General features: G+C 36.8%; 1 protein-coding gene across 2 annotated transcripts in view; it reads right to left on the reverse strand.

Annotated features, from left to right (window-relative positions):
* The window catches only part of NSD (Nuclear receptor binding SET domain protein), a 442,610-nt gene that overhangs the window by 143,455 nt on the left and 274,126 nt on the right, over positions 1 to 25,029 (reverse strand). The gene's annotated exons all lie outside the window — the stretch shown is intronic.

Consider the following 25,029-nt stretch of genomic DNA (forward strand, 5'->3'; position numbering starts at 1 on the left):
TTCAGCAGATTATCAGTAAATCGCATGCCTACATGATCAAGTAGAACACATGTGTTGAGCATGGAAAACTCATCGGATAACATAGTTATATCGTCAAAAATGTGTTTTATTCTAATGTATTCTTGGACACATTTTGCATAAAGATACTGTGAATGCTGTCTATTATCACTATGTCCTTAAAGAAAATTTCTTTGTTTTGAATAACATTTCCAGAACAGATGACAGATATATACATGCAACAACTCAATATTTCAAACAATTCTTGCCTGTCATCTTCAAGAGAAAACATTGAATGAAAATTTAAGCAATAGATTTTTAAATTGTTTAAGCAGCACAGTGCTGCTTAGACTGTGGCCTGTTTTAATGTGACAAATGTATAAGATAGTGAAGACATTTTTTTTAATAATCACAAGGTAGATGAAATCAAGCTTAAATTAAAATCATTCTTCTGATTAGGCACCCACAAAAGGTTGTAAACCTATAGCACATTTACACAATGGGTGGACAATGGTCTATTATTAATTTCATTAATTCTTTTATATTTTTAAAAATGTTTTGCATAATTCTATAGACCAAACACATTAAACTTCAAGCTACTTCAGGTGTCCAAACTAAGAATGGCAGAAGTCAAATAGTAGCAATGAAATTCATCTCATGCAATCAGATTTGGTCTTCTTGGTTTGGAGGGATAAAGAAACTGTGAAAAGAGTGCAAATAAATGTTACAATAATTATATCAGGATTATACAATATAGATTATGTGTAGTCCACATACTCTCAATCTAAGAGTATGTGGACTACACATTCTGGTTAACAGAAATCAACAGGGTGATGTGATAGACAGGGATTCACAAACTATACAATTCTACTCAACACAAAACAATGCACCCCTCCTTTTTTATAAATATATTCCAATAAATTAATAGGAGTTCCACAAGGTGATTAGTGGCACTGTATCGCCTTTACAGAACATTTCCTTCATGGAAGAATCATTCCAAGGAGAATTCAATAAACAATAATAGGAAAAACAGTAAAAACAACACTGATTTTTTGGAAAATATAATTTGTTATATTAATTTTTGTTACTAGAATGGCTCTTTATGTTACACATATTCATTGATGCTTTAATATTAAAAAATATTTTGTTTAGAAAGTTGTGTTCTCTTAAATAAAAAATGTTCTATTTTGTTGAGTCTGCAGCTACTTACCAGCTGGCAAAATCTATTCACCAGAGGTGTGTTGGTGAACATATTTGTCAAGTCCTGGTGAGAGAACAGCATATAAACTTTTGAATAGGTGTTATAGGATATAGTCTGATGAAAAATTTATTATATGGAAGAAAGGTGAAGAGAGAACAGGCAGAGATCTGCAAAGGCTAAGTTTGTTCATAGTTAAGAAAGAGGTTAGAGCTAGATTTTTTTTCTCTGTATAGCTTCCCTCAATGAGACTGATAATAATAATAATATTATCATCATCATCTGGAGGTCTCAGATAATAATAATAATAATAATAATAATAATAATAATAAAGATGTTCACAAACATCCATGCCCATCTTGTTAGTAAGAAAGTGAGTTTTAGACACATGGCCAACTAGGCTGGCATCAATCTCCTCACCCACTTTATAATTTTAGAAAGATATGAGCACTTTGTTCCAACATAATAAGACTTGTCAACAGTATGCACAAAGAAATATTTTTCACTCTGGCAACACTACTTTTTCAAATATTTCATAGGTTCGAGTGGTTTGCCAATAGTACGGAATACTGCACTTGCATCTCATCTTGTACGAAGCCCTTTGGTAAGACATCTTTTTCTAAAGGTGAGTTAACTGGTCTCGTATGGAGGTAAAGGATTTTTCCACCGAAAACTCGGATTTTTCATCCCTCATAACAGACAAACCAGCTCTGTGAACATGCATGGATCTGCAGCCATGAATACTTACAAAACCAACTTGGAAGAGATAAGGTCCTCGTCACATTATCCTTACACTCATAGTCAACTATGAGTCACATCATGGTTGTCAACCTCCTGGATGGAGATGACACATGATGATGATGATCTCATCTTGCAACTTTCATAATGACTATCACAGATAAATAACATCTAATAAGAGACAAAAGATCTGAGAGATGTTTCCTTGAAAGGGAAAGCGTAATTACACTTAGTAATTTTAATGATGGACAAAAAATGGTTGAAGAGCATTTTCCTCATTGTTTCCTCTTGTAACCATTCTGCAAGAGGGTTTTTCAAATGTAGCAACTTGGTGATCTTGGATGAAAGACAGATCAACACTTAAATTTAAGTAATCCCAATGTGTAAATCTCTATCTAAATACAATTAAGAGTCAAGTTGCATTTGTACAATGAATAATTATTTGCTACTTCAAGGCATAGATATTAATTTCAAGAACAATGACAACAAAACATGACCACACAGTACAGATATAGTGCTGAATGAAATGAACATTGTCAAGACAAAGTTCTATTGATTCAAGTTCCTATATTTTAGATATAGCTGATCTTAGCAACACACTTATCAGATGTCATTTTCATTTAGTTTCTCATGTCATGGATGGGAATCGAACCCAGGTTTTTCTCACTAAAGGGCTTCGTACTAGATGAGATGCAAGTGCAGTATTCCATGCTACTGACAAACAAGTCAAACCTATGAAATAAGTAACACAGCCAGTTGCCAGAGTGAAAAATATTTCTTTGCGTATACTGTTGCCAAGTCTCGAGCAGCTGAGTTAAAAAAGACCAACAGAATTAAAATGACTTTTTCTTACAAAAGCACTGGATATGATATAAAAAAGTTTATATTATATGGAGTTGGTGAATAGAAAGTGAAATGAAGAATGTGGAGAAATAACTAAAGAATAAAATGAATGATGCAATGCAACAGAGGAAGTTGGCAAGATTAGGAATGTGTCAAAGAGGAGAATTATGTGAGATTGCATGGGAGAAGAATTCAATCATTACAGGTATGGGGATTAACAAGATGCATAAGAATGTTTTCTAGGTGGTAAAGTGGGCTTGGATTTTGCTTTAAAGAAGTAAACAGACATCAGAATTAGTGAAGGTTGTAAGCACAAATGATTAAAAATATGAAAAAGTAATGTGGGAGGTGCTTAAGGGTCAAAGCTATATAACTGTGAGGAGACCTCCACATAACCTTCAAAGGAATGCAGAGAACTGACCAGGGCTCCTGACCTAATGTCCAATCCTCACCTTCTCGTGGTGCAGCCTGTTAGGTATCTATAGTTCGCCCACCGATTTGAGGTCCCTCGAAACTACTGCGCATGCCAGAAAAAGGAGAATCCATTCCGATAATAGGGTAACTATACATAATAAATAACGGAAAAACTCACGTAGAAATATTATTTAATAGTATAATTTTCGCCTGTGTGTCACAGGCATCTTCAGTACAATTAGGCACAAAAATTAAACACTAACTGACAATTCCAAAAAGCGCCACCTAAGTAGCTGGTGTAAGATAACTAAAAAGGTCAATAACTTTCCTAAAAAAAAAAAAAAATAAATAAATTTAATACAATAAAAAGTTAGGAAAGATTAGCTGATTTGTAGAGTACTATCTCCCATAAAGGGGATAGACGTAAGCTGTCGGATCTATTTAAGTTAGGAGAATGAAGGAGAGTTTCACATGCTTCTTTATTATCACTGATTACCCTATTATCACATGAAGATGATAATAGGGTAATCAGTCTGTCTTCTAGGAGGTAATAATAAACAAACTGAGTTTGTTTATTATTACAGGTCGGAAAATTTAGCTTTTCTTTTACGAACATTGTTGTTTTTAAAGTGTGACTATTTTGCTTGTATAACAGTTGGAAAAATGTATGTAGAGTGTTAATACGTGCAAATACTGCGTTCTACATAAAACAATGTCACTTCGCTCCATGATAAGTTTCCTTTTCATGGGACTTTTTAAAACAAAATCCGATTTCATGAAGTATTTTCCTTAAAGTTTCTCTTTTCCAAGGAAAATTAATTTTTTCTTTAAGCATAGGAATCAATTTCGGAACAGTTGGCACTCTTTTCTCGAATACGTAAAATTCGCGAATAGCTCTTCTTATAACGTCTACATCAAAATCATTCAAAGCTACGGTTTCGATGGTTTTACTCTGGCGCTTTTTTTTTTTTTTTTAGGAGATTTAAATTTTGGCTTACCTTCACCTTTTGATTCCCTACGAATTCTTTTAACAGTCGACCCCGATACGCCCGCAATTGCACTTGCAGGTTTTATGACTTGAGAAAGGGGAACAAGAAGACGGCCTTCTGACGATTCTTTTTCGCAGAATGTCAGCACATTATTCAATATTCTTTTGCAAGAGCTACTGAAACGTGTAACAATAGAACTTGTTGACTGTACTGGATCCATCATACAAATTAATAATAAAAAAATAATGCAAAAAGAGAACAACAAAAATCAAGCTAGTACTAGTACAGCGACAGACAAAGCACGTGATTTGGCATGTTGGCGACCAATTTGTACATCCTTCATTTCTTTCTCCCCTTCAGTATGAATCGACTATTCTTGGCACAAAGCCAAGAAGGGACCTAGAAGTGGTGGGCGAACTATACCTGGATACTGAACAGACAAGGATGGGCTGGCAATTTGGGATTTAGCCGACCAAATTGTATTCTTATTATTGGCTTAAACCAAAATTTCAAATGATGGTACAACATGACAGAATTTCATGCTGGCTGGGGCGTCGCTCGGTTAAACAAGCACCCCCCCCCCCCCCAGTTCTTTATCACCATCGTCTTCTAATTCATTCTGCAGTGTCATATTAATAATTTCAGCATCTAATTTGATTTCGAATATTCACTTTCAGTTCTACCTGTAATCCATTCTATAACATCTGTTTGTGAAATTTCAAAATTTGGATTTATATTTTTAACCAAATTATGCATGTTTTGAATTTCCTCTTTTTGTGTATCACCGTAGTTATACTGTACTGTAATAATAATAAAATAATAATTATTAAATAAAAATAATAGTACACAAAATAATACGTAATAAATAAAACTTTTTTTTTCTTTCAAACCGCAGTTTGGATTACTGGAGGGTTTGGACTAAAGAGGTTCGGATTAGTGAGATACCACTGTAGTAGCAATGTAAGCACTCAGATTGATTATACTGGGAGAAATGCTCAACGTGCAACAAAGACTGCTGTTAGTAGAGCTTCTGATGTTAAATTCAGTGATGGCTTGTAGAGAAAAGATCTTTAAAATTCAATGGCATAAACTTGACCATCAGGAGGGACAAAACTTGTGTGAAGATTTTGTGGATTACTTGCATCAAGGGGAACTTAGAGACTCACTGAATGAAATATGGCATGACATCCAACGATACTGCACTAAACAGACTGCACACCACTTAAGCATATCAAAGGGATCTATAAACAGCAAACAAGGAAACTGGATGGTGGAAGGAAGAAGTGAACCACAAGCTTCGTAATAAGAAACTCCTTTTCAAACAATGGCAGCGAACTAAAACTGAAGAAAACTGCAGTGCATAACAGACACAAGAAGGATGTGAGAAGAACCATTGTGGGCATTCTTCACTCTTGGCAATCAATAGTATATTAAACACATACTATATTGCAATAAATTCTGCATATTAATATCATTCCACATCGATGGCTAGGATGCTATTTTTTTTGTATGCATCAGCAGAATAACATACAATGCTTTTGAAATAATATTGCGTAATGATAGTCACGACCAAATAACACAGTAAAAAAAAAGAAATTTATACCAATCATATTTAACAATATTGCCAATATTTATTAAAAAATAAAGACTTATTTGAACATCATGTGAACCACAGTCATTACTAAGGGTAATAGCAGCAGCCTACATATTATATTAACAAAGTGAAAGGCATATATCGGAATGTTGCAACTAAAGTGAGAGGCCCAGCAGAAACCAGAGAACAATCACTTCTACTTAGCTTGGTCATGGGCTATCTAGCAACAGCCATTCAACAACCTGCCCTCATGGGACATTTTATATGCTGACAACATTGTCTTGATAAGCAATGACCCAGAACATAACAGCTGATCCTGTACGTGATGTGGTTTTTTGAATGACCATAATGATAATATCATATACTTTCAAGATACTCCACTCAAGAAGGTTGACAGTTTTAAGTACTTGGGCTCAATCCTCACAAAAGACAGTACTATTAATGCAGACATGAAACACTGCATAAACACCGACTGGATGAAATAGAGAGTCTGGAGTATTGACAGAAGAATGTCAGTGCAAGTAAAGGGGAAGATATATAAAATAGCAATATGACCTATCATTATATATGCTAAAGAATGTTGGGCTCAACAACAACAAAAGCTACATGTCACTGAACTGGACTGGAGGAGATACCATGCTGAATAGAGTGCTTAATGAACACATATGTGGGAGCTTCAAAGTTAGATCTATTGGTGATAAAATAATGGGCACCAGCTTAGATAATATAGACACATTGTGAGATGTCCTGTAGATGACATGATGCAGAAGGTAATGGAAGTGTGTACAGAATAGAGGGGATGTGATAGACCATGGTTAACATGAATGTCCCTTATAAAAAAAAGACCTCCATGCTGCCCAGTTGGAGATATCAATAACTTGGGAGAGAATGTTGTGATGATTATGGACTAGGAGGGCCAACCCCATATGAAATGGGATACTGGTGAGGACAAAAAAGAAAACCACCAACGAAAAGACAATCAACAAAAGTGATGCTCCAAATTATAAAAATTATGTGCACAATAAAATAAAAATCCAAATATAACTACACAAGTCCAAGAGAAAAGATAACAAAATTCTATACAAAAAAGAAAAAACCTTTTGCATCCTTTTCACTAATTTATGTTTTATTTTTTAAAAAAGCAAGCCTGATAAATTCAAGGAGATATACAAGCATGTCCAAAGCAAACTTTTTACAAACATTCATGCCCACACTGGAATTTGAACTTACAACCTATTGGTTGTATAGCTCCTTGAATTTATCAGGCTTGTCTTTTTTAAAAAATGAAACATAAATTAGTGAAAGGGATGCAAAAGGTTTTTTGCATCCTTTTCAAATCTCAATTCAAATTTAAATTATGTGCATCAAAACTAGATTTGTTATTTCTCCCAAAAGGCAAACCAGCTACATTAACAGCCACTATCCACTCCAACTATGCAACTGCACAAAAGAAGGGTGGTATATGTGCATCATTATATCTGGATTCCTATGCAAGAAATTGCTGAACTTGGAATCCTCCCCTCACTGTGTGATCTGCACTGGATCAAAATTTCCTTGCCATACTTTGCTTTTATCTGATATTTTCATCACTCTGACCCCTAAGGTTTTATTTCTGAAAGTAAGATCATCTTTGTTGCTGAATTCAATATTCATAATTCAAACTTGTTTCCTTTTTCTAAATTCATCTCCAGGAAAAAGAAGAGATGCTGAGGCACATCGATATGCATTTGCAGTCAGAAATTATCTAACTCATGTTGCCCCAAACAGGGGGTGCTTAAGGGTCAAAGCTGTATAACTGAGAGGAGACCTCCACATAGCCTTTAAAGGAATGTCGAGAACCGACCAGGGCTTCTGACCTAATGTCCAATCCTTACCTTCTCGTGGTGCACCCTGTTGGGTATCTACTTTGATACTGAACGAACGAGGATGGGCTGACAATTTGGGATTTAGCCAACCAAATTGTATTATTATTGGTTAAACCAAAATAAAAAATGATGGTACAACATGACAAAATTTCATGCCGGCTGGGGCGTTGCCCAGTTAAACAAAGCCCCCCCCCCCGTTGTTTTCGCCAGGGAACCAGCGAAAAGCCAGCTACTGGAACAAATCTGAAAACAAACCCCAACTCAACATCACCAGAGTTAAAGATCGGTACTATCAACGTAAGAAGCCTGAATGGCAAAGAAATGGAGATAGCTGAGGAATTAGATAAGTACCAGATCGACATAATAGGGGTGACTGAAACAAAAAAGACCAAAACTGGTGAGATCTTTCTGAGCAATAAATACAAAATGTTATATTCAGACAATGACAATCAACGAAAAGAAGGAGTAGCCATAGTATTCAACACAAAATATGAAGCTAATCTTCTTGAATGGCAGTCAGTCTCAAGTAGAGTAATGTGGGCAAATATGAGAATGGGGAACTGGACAATGAGACTTATTTGTGACTATGGTCCCACAGAAGGTTCTACTAAGGCAGAAGTGGAGGAATTTTTTGACGCTTTAGAAAAAGCAACTGACACAATGAAAAAGGAAAAGGTGGTCCTTGTTGGGGATCTAAATAGCAGAGTAGGAAATGATTGTGAGACATAAAAAAATATTTTGGGAAAATTTGGAGAAAAGAGCAAAGCTAATAATAATGGCAAATATCTGTTGGATTTCTGCTCAGGACATGGACTGATTATTACTAACACCATGTTCCAACACAAAAATGTGCACAAATTCACATGGAGAGAAGAGGCAAGGAATAAGAAAAGTCTCATTGACTATGTTATTGTTGATAGTGATGTTTTCTCCCTGGTGCAGGACACCAGAGTGTACAGAGGATTTGAAATTGGAAGCGATCACTATTTATTCTTGAGCAGGATAAAATTGAATTTCATATTGAATAGAATAACATGTAAGAAAGTTTTAAAGCGAATAAAAGTTGAGCAGCTCTCGGATGTGAACCGTAGACTAAAATACACAAAGATTATTGAAAAGAAAATGAAAGAGTTTGAAAACAGGAATCAAACCTTGGAGATTCAGTGGCAAACTCTGAAGAAAACATTGCTCGATTCTGCCAGAGAGGCATGTGGTGAGGTTGTGTGTAAGGATAAAAAAAATCAGAACTCCCTGGTGGACACAGGAAGTTAAAGAGGCAGTGAAGGAAAAGAAGAAAGCATATCAAAAGTTCCTGGCAAATAAGTAGGCTTGTGCTCTTAGAGAATACAGAGACAAATGCAAGAATGCAAAACACTGTGTAAAACTAGCTAAACAAAAGTCATGGGAGGACTTTGGCAAGAATATAGTAAATAAATATCAAGAAGGTAGCAAAATATTCTGGAGGTTGTTGAAGAATTATTATTATTATTATTCCTGATACCTCCAAGGAGTCCGAAGACTCATCGTGGGAGGACATCTACAATTCTCTCTACACCTAACCTCTACTACGAATCATCTCCATCAACGCCATCTACCGCCCACTTCCAACACCACCACAACTAGTAATTTTTGTCTGTAAATTGCGTGTGTTCTGATGGGCCGATTTGTATGTATGCGGGATGAAAAACCCGAGTTTCCGGGAGAAAAAACCCTGCTACCTCCATATGAGATCGGCTAACTCACCTTCTATTGAAATCGACCAGATAAAGATTCCTCCCGTCGCGACGAGAATCGAACTTAGGCCTATTCCAATCGAAGGGCGCAATGTACCGTCGTTCTTCCAATTGCGCTACGGAGGCGCATAAGAAGCTTAGGAATGGAGGAAGGAGTATTATGTAAAAGGAATTAGAGATGATAAAGGTGACATGAAAACATGAGAAAAAGATATCCTTGAAGTATGGAGTAATTACTTTGAAAAACTGCTAAATGAAACAAGCAGTGATGACAGCACAGTGATAAAAAAACACTGACCAGGCATGCAGTCAGGAATACATATCCATACTTGAAGTAGAAAAAGCCATTAAAGGCTTGAAATGTGGAAAGGCAGCAGGAGTAGATGATATTCGACCAGAAATGCTGAAGTATGGTGGTATAAAAGTCTTACAGTGGCTGCACTGCATAATTCAGAAAGCCTGGACTGAGGGAAGAATTCCTGATGATTGGAGCAGAGCTCTCATAGTACCAATATATAAAAAGGGAAATAAAACTGAATGTGAGAATTACAGAGGTATTTCCCTACTGAGTGTTCCTGGCAAGATCTATGCAAGTATACTTGAGAAACGGTTGAGAAGAATTGTGGAAGAAAAGCTTGGTGAAGAACAAGCTGGATTCAGGCCAAATAGAGGCTGTCAGAATCAGATCTTCACTTTACGACAAATAGTTGAGAAAGCATGGGAATATAACAAAGATCTGTATTTACGTTTTGTCGATTTGGAAAAGGCATATGACAAGGTGCCAAGAGAGAAGCTATTCAATACGCTGCAGTTATATGGTGTCAATGGGGCATTATATCAAGCAATACTTAGTCTTTATTTGAGTTGTGAGCCAGCAGTTAGAATTGAAGGAAGTACAGGACAATGGTTTAATGTTAAATCTGGTGTGAGACAAGGATGTACATTATCCCCTCTGTTATTCATTATCTATATGGATCACATTATGAAGGAAAGTGGTATTAAACATGATATCAAAATTGGAGATGTTAATGTCAGCTCTTTGCTTTATGCGGATGATGTTATACTTCTAAATAAATCCGCTACAAGTCTGCAAGATTCTCTGACTAAATTGAATAGCGGTTGTAATATATATGGTATGAAGGTCAGCAATAAAAAGACAAAGACAATGAAAATAAGCAGAATCATTGAAAATGTCAACTGTGTTGTGAATGGAGAACCTGTGGAACAAGTAAAACATTATAGCTACTTAGGCACAATTTTTACTGAAGATGGTAAATTAAATATAGAAATAGACAACAGAATCAGCAAACCTGGTATGGTGGGAAGTCAATTGAATAAATTCATATGGAATAAGAGAGAAATTAGTCGGAACACTAAATTAGCTGTATACAAGACAGTGTTCAAACCAGTTTTAACTTAAGGATCTGAGAGCTGGGTCAGAAGTAAAACACTTGACCAAAGACAGCAGATATGAGAGTCCTGAGAAAGATTAGAGGCATGAACAGATGGCATCAATGGCAATATCATATTAAAAATGAGGATATTAGGAAAGAACTTGACATTGTCAGCATCCAGGAATGCGTTAGCAGAGCTAATCTCAGATGGTATGGTCACTTAAATAGAATGGGAGAGGAAAGATTAGTAAAACAAGTGTTCTCTGCTAGGTTGGCAGGAAAACGACCCAGAGGAAGACCAAGATATAGGTGGATTGATACGGTACAAAGTGCGTTAGACGATAGAAATATAAGATCTGATAATGTTGGAGTCTTGAGGGTACATGGCAGGAATTTGATGATGATGATGTTGCCCCAAACTTTCATACAACCTGCATATACATAAGCATGGGCCCTCGCCATGCTTTTGATCCTTTTGAAAACAATAGAAGATCAACAGGCAACTTCATTACTTGGAGACTTACCAATTATTATTTTAATGTGAATTCCATCCATTCACATTCAAGTATTCACACTGAAGTATCTTATATTTTTCATTGCTTTGTAATGAAAAATATAAGATACTTCAGATATAAAATCTGAATATAAGAGATATAAGGTACTTGATTATAAAAGGAAAAATAAATGGAAAAAGAGGACAAGGAAGATGAAGAAAATCTTGGCTGTCAGACATCAGACAGTGGACTGGCATGAGCTCTGAGAGACTGTTCAGAGTGGCTGAGGACCACTCAAAATTTGCCAAGGTGGTTGCCAACCTCTGATAAGAGATGGCAGTAAAAGAAGAGAATCCCATCCATTCTTTCACATTAGGGGCTAATCATCACCAATACGGATTTGCTATTCTCATTCCACAGAATATCTCCCATGCAACAGATCTTTTCACACAAGTCATGGAGAAACATGGATTCTGCAATTTTCATTCCACATCAAATCTAGCCAACATCCTTCTCTGGACACAAGTCAGACAGAGAGATGGAGAAACTCATGTAGTTGTGCTTGATATTTATACAGGATTCAATCAGGTCTGTCACAGAGGCCTCCTTGTGACCAATTGCAAAGGGCCTTCAGTTCTTGTATGTGGATCACCATTTCTCTTTCTGGTAATTTACTGTGTGATGATCAGTGATAAACACCATGATTTATTGCAGATTTATACAATACTGAATATTCTAAATCATCTCTCTATCATCCTTATAGCCATTGTAAGATACTTTTAGAAACCAGGGTGTAGATACATAGAGCAATGCAACATTTGTCATACTTATATTTCTAATCTGTTCTCTCTCCTTCTCCTCAAATGAGATATACACATTACAATACCTAGTGGGATTCTTTTTATTTATACCTTTATTTTTTATTTTATTTTTATGAAGACACTTTCCAAGATTCAGTGGCAACTTCCTTTCAATCTGAGGAGTTGGTCATGAGGTGCTGCACATAGTGATTTCTCTTGGTGTATCGAAGTTACGGAAATTTTCTCTTATGACTCAGAAGGAAACCTGTAAATATTATTATATTTATGGCTATTTTGCCTGCTTCTAATATTATCTAATAATATTGTAAATATTATGTTTTAACTTCATACAGCGTCTGAGAATTTACAACTCTTAAGTGCAGGAGGTAAAAACAGAACTTTCTTTAATACTTCAAGGCCTTGAGCAAACGCTCAGCAAGTAGAGCTACTCATCATGTCTAGTTAACTACTCCCTGACCTGATCTGTCAGCTGCTCATGTTATTCTTATTGTATGATATTTCACAACAGAGCTTCACTATTTGGTGATTAGTCTACTCTCTCTTTCCAGATGACTTGATGTAATTTACAAGTCTGTGCATTAAGGCTTAAGTGCTGGGAAAAATACACTAGGAATGATTCCAATATTTAATGCTTCCAATATTTTATCTCAGTTACAGAGACATCATCAGGGAGTACAAAAGGAGACGTCTCACTCACTCACACACACGCACACACACACACACACACACACACACACACACACACACACACAGGCAGCACAAAACTAACTGTAACATGTGGATAAAAGATTTGAGTCCTAACTAGGTGAGGTACCCTCTATAGACAGGTGTCCATAGAGGGTGTCCCACCCAGTAAGGACTCATCATTTATCCATGTGTTTTAGTCAGTTTGAGTTGTCTTGTATGTGTGAGAGTTACAAATCTCATTGTACACCCTGACGATGTGTCTGTAACCGAGATGAAATACTGGAAGCTTTAAATACCATTTTTAATTGTTTCCTAGTACTATTTCACTCCATTAAATTTTTATCATGAGTAATTTTCAAGTCTTGTAATCAGTATGCACACTTCCTGCTATGTTTTTAGTATACCAGGTAAAACATGGACCATGTGACACACAGGGAAGGGATTTCTTTTGTTACATGCAAAAGTGCAAATATCTTCCTCCAAAAAAAAAAAAAAAAAGAAAAGAAAGAAAGAAATAGAGAGAGGGGAGGGGGGGGGTCCTTTCTTGTTAGTTTGTGTGTATAGGGTTTTATGGCACAAGCACAATTATGGTCGTACTGCATTAGTAAAGAACATAGCAGTATATAACATAAAATTAACTTGATAATTAAATCAAACAAAAGCAATAACAGGTAGGTGTTAAAATCAAGTGTAAAAAGTTGATAAAAAAATAGGTAATATAACTAGGTATTAAAAGTCTATATACAAAAACAACATTGTATATATAAAAATAATGTAAACAATCCATATATAATGAAAATATTTTTTTCTGTAAAAATTTAAAAATGAAAGAGCCACTTAGTGAGCCTGATGAAATTTGCTTGAAGTGTATAGAACTCAGATTATGAATACAGCTAAAGTAGTGACAGTGCTCATTTGCGAAATGAGGGCAGTCAATTAAAATATGACTGATGGTCAGTCCAATGCCATAAGCATGTCATAGGAAGGAGTCTGAGATAATAATGACCTATGCAGAGCTAAGTGAAAAGTATTCCTCTTTACAAACCCTATGATCTAGACTGCCACAATTTATCCCGCTTGATTCGATAGAGATTATTATTGGTCTCTCTCTATTCTATGATAATTGCCACTGGGATAAAAGTTTGTGTTTTATGATCTGCCTGGAATCAGTGTATGGTACAGGCAGATGGCAGAAGCTTAAGAAGTAAGCTGACCTAGATGCAGTATCTGCAGCCTCATTTCCCTTAATCCCAACATAGTATGGGATCCAACAGAAGAACACAACCAAATGTAGCATCCATAACTGAGAGAAATAATGTTTGATGTGAGAGAGCCCTGGATGTTTCCGTAGTTCTAGACTTCTTACAGCATGTTGGGAACTCCATAAATCTGTATATATTATGCACCTTTGGTAGTGATGTAGTCTTATATAGAGTAATGCACACTCTATCTCAATAAAATTGTTACAATCTAGTGGCATCTGAGCAGATATGCTATCTGAGAAGATAGCTGAAGATCCCAATAAAATTTCTAATTTTGACCCATCAATGAAACAGGCACTAAATCTGAGAACTCAATTCTGTTATCTTGCAAGAGATGCTGATATATAACAGGAGGGTTTGGAAAATTTGGATAGCTCAAAGAAAGAAAAGCTGCATGGCATTATATATGAATGCTATGGTGGTGAGGGTAGTATATTTGATGGTGTCTGTGCAATATTGTCTACTGTAATATCCAGAGCTTCTAAGAGTGCTTTTAATCCACAAACCAAATGGATATATAGCAATCTGATAGCTGTTATACAGATTCTCCCATCCTGGGCTAAAATAGTTGGTCACATAAGATGGTCTGGGAGGGATTTTATTTTCATAGCATATATAGAAACAACTGCTAATGTCGAAATGACAAAGGTGGTTTATTTGACTCATTATATAGCTGAGAGATCAGTGAGGTTCAAAATGCCCCATTTGCAATTCTTACAGCTTAATGGTGGATAGAGTATAGTAATCATAGGGTGTTCTCTCTCTCTCTGGCAAAGGTATAAACTTGGGACCCATAATCAATTTTTAATCTACAGTACATGACACACACACACACACACAGAGAGAGAGAGAGAGAGAGAGAGAGAGAGAGAGAGAGAGATGGAAGATAGGGAATGAAAGATGTTCATCACTTTACAGTGCTTATCTCACCATTGGAGAGGAAGAGTGAGGTAAGTGCTGGTAAAACACTTATGTGAGGGAGAAACTAAGTTTATTCAAATGAGAAAGACTAAGAAAGACTTCTGGTGAGACTGGGATTAAGGTTTGTCCTAGTCCAAGTCTGGATTGGGTAAAGACCACATCTATGGAAATATGCACACGAACTGCCTTCTGCTGAGAAAATCTGAACTATATGGAAGTACTGCAGCTGTCCTTCGATTACCCTCATGCTGCAAAAATGACAAAAGATAGTAAAGTCACCCACGTAAACGGCATTACTTAGAGCTGGAGGAAGTTGACCATGGCTATAAAAAACATGACAGTTAAAACTGAACCTTGTGAGACTCCCACTGCTTGGGTATGTGGTTGGAAGACAGCAGTTATGACTCAGAAATAGAAGATTCAGTTGATGAAGGGAGGGTAATTCCCTCTAAGCCCAAAATTGTTTAAGTCTTTCAATATTCCAAATTTCCAGGCAGCGTTGTATACTTTTTCCACATCAAAGAAAACCAATACTAAGTGCTCCAATTTTAGGAAGGCATCGCTAACAGATACTTCTTGCCAGACCAGATGATCAGTTGTTGAATATTTCTGGAAGATACTTTGTTTTAGAGGGGAAAAAAAAAAAAAAAAAAAAGTAGTTTCTCTCCAGAAACCATAAAATATGAGTTAATCATTTATTCCAGAATCTTGCACAAGCAGCTATCAGAGCAACTGGTCAGAAGTTTATTGCTGACTTTGGATCCTTCCCTGTAATAATTGCCTTTCGCCAGGTATCCGAAAAAATGTTCTAACCAAAAATTCTGTTGAATTCAGTATTTAATCCTTGATTGCCAACAGATGTTTAAGCAGCTCATAATGGATGTTATCTGGTCCCACAGCAATTGAGTGGAATTTATGCAAAGCAACTTTCATTTCTTGTTTAGTTGCTTGGGCTTGAGCACATTTGAAAGCAATGAGGTTTCTTGTTGTTGTGAGGTATCTGCAGAAGATACACCATTCCCTCAGAGCTTCCTTGACTGATGTGCAATCATCATTCCTCCATGGCTTAGGAAAATGTGGAAAACAATTAGCACCTTCAGGAATTGCAGTTGTTGCAGCTTGTGTAATACACTGTCACATAGTTCACTACATCACTGAGAGATGGACTGACTGTCACAGAACTGAATTCTGTCGAAGTGGTCCAGTCAGCTTGCTTAATTATCCACAGTGATATCAATGATGTAGTACATGGTTGCCCATGTAAAAAGGTGGATATCACGAGAGAATGATCACTCCCAAATAAGTTGTGTTTCCCACTTGAACAGCAGGAAGAGGAAGGGTGAGCAGACAGTAAGTCAACGGCAGCGAATGTTTGGGCAGGGATGTGGAACTGACGTTTGTTCAGGCCCTACTCCAGTGCTATGTCCATTTAAATGCCCTATTAAATGTAAAAGGGATGGTAATTGCAATATGACATCATCAAGGTCATCCTGAGAGATATGTGCAACAGGATGGATCTGGAATTCAGGTATGATTCCTGCAGGTAGTATATTTAATTTTGTCTTATATGTCTAAAGCCATTATTCAAAAGATATAGTCATCATCATCATCAAATTCCTGCCATGTACCCTCAAGGGGTGTACAGGATATGACAGTACTACATGAAAAAATTACATCATTACTAACTTCCTATCTACAATATTCCTCCAAATCAGTCTGTTACTTGTCAAGACTCCAACATTATCAGATCTTATATTTCTATCGTCTAAGGCACTTTGTACCGTATCAATCCACCTATACCTTGGTCTTCCTCTGGGTCGTTTTCCTGCCAACCTGGCAGAGAACACTTGTTTTGCTAATCTTTCCTCTCCCATTCTATTTAAGTGACCATACCATCTGAGATTAGCTCTGCTAACGCATTCCTGGATGCTGACAATGTCAAGTTCTTTCCTAATATCCTCATTTTTAATATGATATTGCCATTGATGCCATCTGTTCACGCCTCTAATCTTTCTCAGGACTCTCATATCTGCGGTCTCTAGTCTTTGGTCAAGTGTTTTACTTCTGACCCAGCTCTCAGATCCATAAGTTAAAATTGGTTTGAACACAGTCTTGTATACAGCTAATTTAGTGTTCCGACTAATTTCTTTCTTATTCCATATGAATTTATTCAATTGACTTCCCACGATACCAGCTTTGCTGATTCTGTTGTCTATTTCTATATTTAGTTTAACATCTTCAGTAAAAATTGTGCCTAAGTAGCTGAAATGTTTTACTTGTTCCACAGGTTCACCATTCACAACACAGTTGACATTTTCAATGATTCTGCCTATTTTCATTGTCTTTGTCTTTTTATTGCTGACCTTCATACCATATCTATTACAACAGGTATTCAATTTAGTCAGAGAATCTTGCAGACTTGTAGCGGATTTATTTAGAAGTATAACATCATCCGCATAAAGCAAAGAGCTGACATTAACATCTCCAATTTTGATATCAGGTTTAATACCACATTCCTTCATAATGTGATCCATATAGATAATGAATAACAGAGGGGATAATGTACATCCTTGTCTCACACCAGATTTAACATTAAACCATCTTCCTGTACTTCCTTCAATTCTAACTGCTGACTCACAACTCAAATAAAGACTAAGTATTGCTTGATATAATGCCCCATTGACACCATATAACTGCAGCGTATTGAATAGCTTCTCTCTTGGCACCTTGTCATATGCCTTTTCCAAATCGACAAAACTTAAATACAGATCTTTGTTATATTCCCATGCTTTCTCGACTATTTGTCGTAAAGTGAAGATCTGATCCTGACAGCCTCTATTTGGCCTGAATCCAGCTTGTTCTTCACCAAGCTTTTCTTCCACAATTCTTCTCAACCGTTTCTCAAGTATACTTGCATAGATCTTGCCAGGAACACTCAGTAGGGAAATACCTCTGTAATTCTCACATTCAGTTTTATTTCCCTTTTTATATATAGGTACTATGAGAGCTCTACTCCAATCATCGGGAATTCGTCCCTCTGTCCAGGCTTTCTGAACTATGCAGTGCAGCCACTGTAAGACTCTTATACCACCATACTTCAGCATTTCTGGTCGAATATCATCTACTCCTGCTGCCTTTCCACATTTCAAGCGTTTGATGGCTTTTTCTACTTCAAGTATGGATATGTATTCCTGACTGCATGTCTGGTCAGTGTTTTTTATCACTGTGCTGTCATCACTGCTTGTTTCATTTAGCAGTTTTTCAAAGTAATTACTCCATACTTCAAGGATATCTTTTTCTCCTGTTTTCATTTCACCTTTATCATCTCTAATTCCTTTTACAGCACTCTTTCCTCCATTCCTAAGCTTCTTCAACAACCTCCAGAATATTTTGCCACCTTCTTGATATTTATTTTCTATATTCTTGCCAAAGTCCTCCCATGACTTTTGTTTAGCTAGTTTTACACACTGTTTAGCTTTCTTACATTTGTCTCTGTATTCTGTAAGAGTAAAAGCTGACTTATTTCCTCCATTCCTAAGCTTCTTCAACAACCTCCAGAATATTTTGCCACCTTCTTGATATTTATTTTCTATATTCTTGCCAAAGTCCTCCCATGACTTTTGTTTAGCTAGTTTTACACACTGTTTAGCTTTCTTACATTTGTCTCTGTATTCTGTAAGAGTAAAAGCTGACTTATTTGCCAGGAACTTTTGATATGCTTTCTTCTTTTCCTTCACTGCCTCTTTAACTTCCTGTGTCCACCAGGGAGTTCTGATTTTTTTATCTTTGCACACAACCTCACCACATGCCTCTCTGGCAGAATCAATCAATGTTTCCTTCAGAGTTTGCCACTGAATCTCCAAGGTTTGATTCCTGTTCTCAAACTGTTTCATTTTCTTTTCAATAATATTCCTGTATTTTAGTCTACAGTTTACATCTGAGAGCTGCTCAACTTTTATTCGCTTTAAAACTTTCTTACATGTTATTCTTTTCAATATGAAATTCAATTTTATCCTGCTCAAGACTAAATAGTGATCACTTCCAATTTCAAATCCTCTGTACACTCTGGTGTCCTGCACCAGGGAGAAAACATCACTATCAACAATAACATAGTCAATGAGACTTTTCTTATTCCTAGCCTCTTCTCTCCATGTGAATTTGTGCACATTTTTATGTTGGAACATGGTGTTAGTAATAACCAGTCCATGTCCTGAGCAGAAATCCAACAGATATTTGCCATTATTATTAGCTTTGCTCTTTTCTCCAAATTTTCCCAAAATATTTTTGTATGTCTCACAATCATTTCCTACTCTACTATTTAGATCCCCAACAAGGACCAACTTTTCCTTTTTCATTGTATCAGTTGCTTTTTCTAAAGCCTCAAAAAATTCCTCCACTTCTACCTTAGTAGAACCTTCTGTGGGACCATAGGCACAAATAAGTCTCATTGTCCAGTTCCCCATTCTCATATTTGCCCACATTACTCTACTTGAGACTGACTGCCATTCAAGAAGATTAGCCTCGTATTTTGTGTTGAATACTATGGCTACTCCTTCTTTTCCTTGATTGTTATTGCCTGAATATAACATTTTGTATTTATTGCTCAGAAAGATCTCACCAGTTTTGGTCTTTTTTGTTTCAGTCACCCCTATTATGTCGATCTGGTACTTATCTAATTCCTCAGCTAGCTCCATTTCTTTGCCATTCAGGCTTCTTACGTTGATAGTACCGATCTTTAACTCTGGTGATGTTGAGTTGGGGTTTGTTTTCAGATTTGTTCCAGTAGCTGACTTTTCGCTGTTCGCCCTGGTTCCCTGGCGAAAACAACGGGGGCCTTGTTTAACCGGGCGACGCCCCAGCCGGCATGAAATTTTGTCATGTTGTACCATCATTTTTTATTTTGGTTTAACCAATAAGAATACAATTTGGTCGGCTAAATCCCAAATTGCCAGCCCATCCTCGTTCGTTCAGTATCAAAGTAGATACCCAACAGGGTGCACCACGAGAAGGTGAGGATTGGACATTAGGTCAGAAGCCCTGGTTGGTTCTCCGCATTCCTTTAAAGGCTATGTGGAGGTCTCCTCTCAGTTATACAGCTTTGACCCTTAAGCACCCCAAAGATATAGTCTAACGTGCTTATCTTTAATAAACACCTAGTAACTTATTCATATTGGTTTTATAATTCTACAAAACTCTTGATGTCACTGATGCACTGACTGAATCCATAACTGATGCAATGACTTAAGAAAGTCACTTCTTGGCCTGTAGAAGTTACCAACAGATTAAAGCCGTTTAACTCTATACCCCCCCGTATTTACAGACTCCCAAAAATACATAAAGAACATGTGCCATTACGTCCCTTAGTACAGCGCTTCCCAAACTGTGGGCCGCGGCCCCCTTGGGAGCAATAGGTTTTGTTGAGGGGGGGCCGTGAAATAATGAAAACAAATTTAAAATGTTTTAAGACTAAGTAGATTTTTTTATTTTAAAAGAAACGTATTTAACTTTTATTATTTCTTATTTCTTTTTTGTTATTTTTTATATTTTAATGGAGAAATTCACACATTGGTGTTGGTTCACAAACTTTGCTTCTTGCGTATTTTGGAGCTTAATGAATATTTGTAAATATTGCTTATTCACGTTTCATTTCAAAGCAGTGGTTAATTGTTTGTACTTCGAATGCTCTCCAGTGAAGCTCCAAATCTTCCTGTCCCTTTCATCACGTGTTCGTAATCAGGGACTTTTGATATTGACTTTATATACATAACAAAATTCGCTTTATATTATCACTGTCATCCGAGCTAGTGTTCTGTTACCAATAAAAGTTTCGCATATACTTCACACATGAAAAAAAAAGGCTTAAACAAGTTCATGTGGGGAAGATAGTAACTCCCTTGCAGTGGTAAACAACACTCCTCCCTAACAGCCACTATACTGCAGAGGCAATAAAAATAAGTACTTTTATTATGCCAGTGAATAAGGTATGAGGAGTCTATGTAATATATTTCTCAACAAATAGTGCAATTATTATGCCAGTGAATAAGGTATGAGGAGTCTGTGTAATATATTTCTCAACAAATAGTGCAATTAGAGACAACGGGGATAAAAACACACTAATTAATGAATCATGTCCCCTCATACCTTATGCTGTATAGACTGAAACAAAACCATATGTTGCATGGGCAAACACAGTATCTAACTAAAAACTATTGTTATTAATTAGATGTGTGTGAGTTCGATTTCCGAAGGCAGCAATAAAATTCAACCGAACGTGTTAAAATTCGTAAAAGTGTTAAAACTAAGTAATAAATATATATATATATATATATATATATATATATATAATGAATGTTATGGCAGTTTCACATATGGAATTCGGTTGAAGAGAGTTAGCATTTCAACAAAATTGTCAGCTATGCTTTTATCTTTTGGTTGCACGATCTTTAGTTAATACTGCACCAATCATATGCACGTTTTAATAACCTGCCTTTGCTGTATGTTTCGCGTTAGGCTTAATTACCGTAAAGGGAGAAAAGTCACAAAAGAGAAAAATGTTCCTGGTCTGGAGATTCCCTTATTCAGGTAATATTCACTAATTTCGTGTTATCAGTCTGTGGTGTGCCAGTATCGGTAAGTGGTGGTATTATTCGATCTATTCTACGTTAAAAAATTTAACCCTGAGATGGATAAGTGGCTGATAAAAAAATAAAAAAAAATCCCGCAAACAATCAGAAGAAGAGAAACAGACTCAAAAAAAAAAAAAAGGACAGTATTTCATATTTTACCAGAACAGCCCGCATCGTCTTCAGAACCAAACGGTAAGGGGCAAAAATGTAATATATGCATTTGATTTTTGCAATATTCGCTGTGTATGTTTTATATTGAATATAAATACAATAAATATTATAATAATATATGTCTATATTACGATTGTTTCGAGGGGGGCCGTGAAATATTTTAATTTTTGCAAAGGGGGCCCTGACATCCAGAAGTTTGGGAAGCACTGCCTTAGTGGATGGCATTGATTCCCCCCACATACAAATTAGCTAACATTTGGCCAAAGCGCTCACACACTATACTGGCAACACACCATCACACATAAACTCAGCCCACTTCAAAGCCAGCATAGAAAACCTTACACTCCAACATACTGACATAATGGTCAGCTTTGACGTCTCCCCCCTTATTCACAAATGTCCCACTCAAGGAAACTTTAGAGCTAATCCAAGCTAAATTTTCTCCCGATATCTCAGCACTATTTCAGTTCACAATGAACTCAGGCAATTTCGTTTGGCAGGGAAAATTCTACAAACAAATAGAGGGGACAGCCATGGGTTCACCACTCTCCCCACTCTTGGCCAATTTCTTTATGGAGACCTTTGAAGAAAAAGCCTTAGCCTCTGCCCCACAAAAACCAACCATATGGCTTCGCTACGTTGATAATGTGTTCGCTATTTGGCCACATGGCTTTGAAACACTCCTCTCCTTCCTTACACACTTAAACAACCAACACACCAGAATCAAGTTCACCCTGGAAAAAGAGGAAAACAACAGCCTCCCTTTTCTAGACACACTAGTCACCCACCAGTCTGATGGAACCTTGGTTTTCTCAGTTTATAGAAAACCCACCCATACAGGCAGATACATTCACCAACAATTCCCCCCCCCCCCAACAATATGGAGTGGTGAAAACACTATACAACAGGGCTAAACTAATCTGTTCTAACGACATGGCCCTAAACACTGAACTAAATCACATCCTCAACACTTTCTCAGCCAATGGCTACCCCACCCCCCCAAAAAAAATCCAAAAAATATTAAAACCTACAAACCACAGCCCCCCCTACCCCCTCCACAACAAAGATTACTCTAAATCCATCACCATTCCCTACATCCGAGGCACCTCGGAAAAAATTACCAAAATTTTAAAAAAACATGACCTCGCCTCCTGTTACAGGCCTTACAGAAAATTGGCATCCCTTATCCACTCCATTAAAGACCAACCACTTCCCCTAGACCTACCTGGTTTATACCAGATCCCTTGCAGTTGTAAACTGTCGTACTTTGGCCAAACAGGCAGGACAGCGAATATCAGAATTTCTGAACACACAAGGACTACATCCGGTTTCACAAGTACAGCCATTCTGGTCTTGCAGACCATGCTCTGGATACATGCCACAGAATACGGTGGAAGAAAGCTACAGTAATACACTGTAGCAAATACAAATTCGAAAGACTATTTATGGAATCAGCCTCAGCCCTTAGAAACTCTCCAAACCTCAACAAATTTGGTTGTATGCGATTGCCCCAAATTTGGGAGACATGCATCAGCAGACCTTCAGCCCAATGGCCTACTTAGCCCACTAGAGGGCACCATCAGGACTTCTAGAAGAACGATAGCTTCATATCTTCATTCTCAGTTACTGTGTTGTAGTGCCTTGCACGTGCCTTTTTGTAAGTTCCTTCTGAAAATGGCAATGTGACATTGCTGAAATATCGGAAATATTTATTAAAGTATAATTTAATTTATATTCGGATCTACGTTGTTCAATTCCCTAAGTAATTTAGAAATGACTGAATCCATTGTAGAAATGCTTTACAGCTTCTGATTTTGTGACATTCTGTTTTGTGGACAGCCTGTACATATATCATTTCTTCTTCATCTGGAAAAATATCAAGACATCATCAAATTCAACTCCTAGTAGGACACTAAGTATATTAATTATCTTCCTTTGGGGGAGCAGAGGTATCTATGCTATTTAAGAGGATATCTATTAAAGGGTCTGGACAAATGTTTGAGTCTCAATGGTTCCCATTCCATTATTTATTTTTATTTTTTAATAAGAGGATTTCATGAATTGGGATCATTTTTGGCTGATCCTCATAAGTGAGTCCATATTGATTTTTCTCTTTGATTTGCACTAAGGAAAAAAGCATGTCATACCATTAAGGGATGTTGTAATTGTGAGAATGTGCAATCATCATATGGATTAAGGTGCATGCTGACACTTTCTTTACAATTGCCTTCTTGACATACCAAATGATGATGCTACTTTTGTGGTATATTGCCTCCTAATATGTAATGCAGTGCCCTGTTTAAATTTTTTGGATCACATTGCCATCCTCCTAGCTTTAGGCATGCTTGGGGGTATGCTGGATGATCTCTCAGATAATTACAGCATTTCTGTTTTGCTCTTATAATCTTTGTTCTAGTGATCTTTAATGCTGCATCAGGGGTACAGATGGCAGAAACATGACATGCAGTTTGTACATTATATACATGATGGGCACATGATCCCTGGGGGAATCAGGTGCCCATCCATATGTATGAAAATTCTTATTACAGCTGTCGCTAATTGATCCCTCAGTTCAGAGCAGATCTCTCTATAAGCAACATCAAGGAGGTCCCACTCCAATAAAGTTTAAAGTTTTGTGGTGTATGTGTGTGTGGGGGGAGATAGCCGTTATTGGCATTCCCCAAACAAATGTTGCACAAATAATTTTTGTCACTTTTGATGCTTTAATAAGAATATCTCCTGAACAGTTTCTTTTTATATTTTGATGATTCTGTCAACCATTTCAAACCTTCTGGATGAAGAAAGGTAACATTTTTCTAGGTGAATCGACAGACGACCAAAAAATGTATCGAATTGAACACTGCAAGAAACTCATTAAAACTGCTCATAAGGACTTAAACTTCCATGAAACGATCGTTACTAGTGACGAAATGTGGTGTTTTGAGTATGAGCCTGAAACAAACCACCAGAGTGCTGAGTGGAGACCACCAGAAGAGGGGCATCTGAAAAAAAGTCGCTTGGAGAAGTCAAAAGTAAAGACAATGCTGATTTGTTTCTACGATTCCAAGGGAATTATCCACAAAGAATTCGTTCTGCCTGGCCAAACGGTCAAAGGTGTGTTTTATCTCAAAATTTTGAAGCGATTGATAGCAAGAATTCGTCGTGTACGGCATGAATATCGTGATGCAGGCAGCTGGTCACTTTTGCACGATAACGCACCATCTCATTGTTCGAACATTGTAAGACAGTTTTTGAGAAAAAACCAAGTTTGTGTGTTGGATC

This window comes from Typopeltis vanoorti, chromosome 5, assembly GCF_054136105.1.
Source record: "Typopeltis vanoorti isolate ZY-2024b chromosome 5, IOZ_Tvanoo_1.0, whole genome shotgun sequence".
NCBI classification, from domain to species: domain Eukaryota; kingdom Metazoa; phylum Arthropoda; class Arachnida; order Uropygi; family Thelyphonidae; genus Typopeltis; species Typopeltis vanoorti.